Source organism: Anarrhichthys ocellatus, unplaced genomic scaffold, assembly GCF_004355925.1.
Source record: "Anarrhichthys ocellatus isolate YVR2014 unplaced genomic scaffold, GSC_Weel_1.0 scaffold31, whole genome shotgun sequence".
NCBI lineage: Eukaryota > Metazoa > Chordata > Actinopteri > Perciformes > Anarhichadidae > Anarrhichthys > Anarrhichthys ocellatus.
Window position 1 is genome coordinate 3,898,736 of NW_022280061.1, and position 406 is coordinate 3,899,141.

Below are 406 nucleotides of genomic sequence, written 5' to 3' on the forward strand. Positions count from 1 at the left end.
TTATATGCTGTTACATGCAGTTACATGCTGTTATATGCTGTTACATGCAGTTACATGCTGTTATATGCTGTTACATGCAGTTACATGCTGTTACATGCTGTTACATGCTGTTACATGCTGTTATATGCTGTTATATGCTGTTACATGCTGTTACATGCTGTTACATGCTGTTATATGCTGTTATATGCTGTTACATGCAGTTACATGCTGTTAYATGCTGTTATATGCTGTTATATGCTGTTACATGCTGTTACATGCTGTTACATGCTGTTATTGGACCTCTCAGCAACATGATGTCCGCGTAAAACGCTTTCATGGTATTACATCGTGGAGATGGAGATGGAAAAGGGAGAGGAGAGGAGAGAGAGAGAGAGAGAGAGAGAGAGAGAGAGAGAGAGAGAGAGAG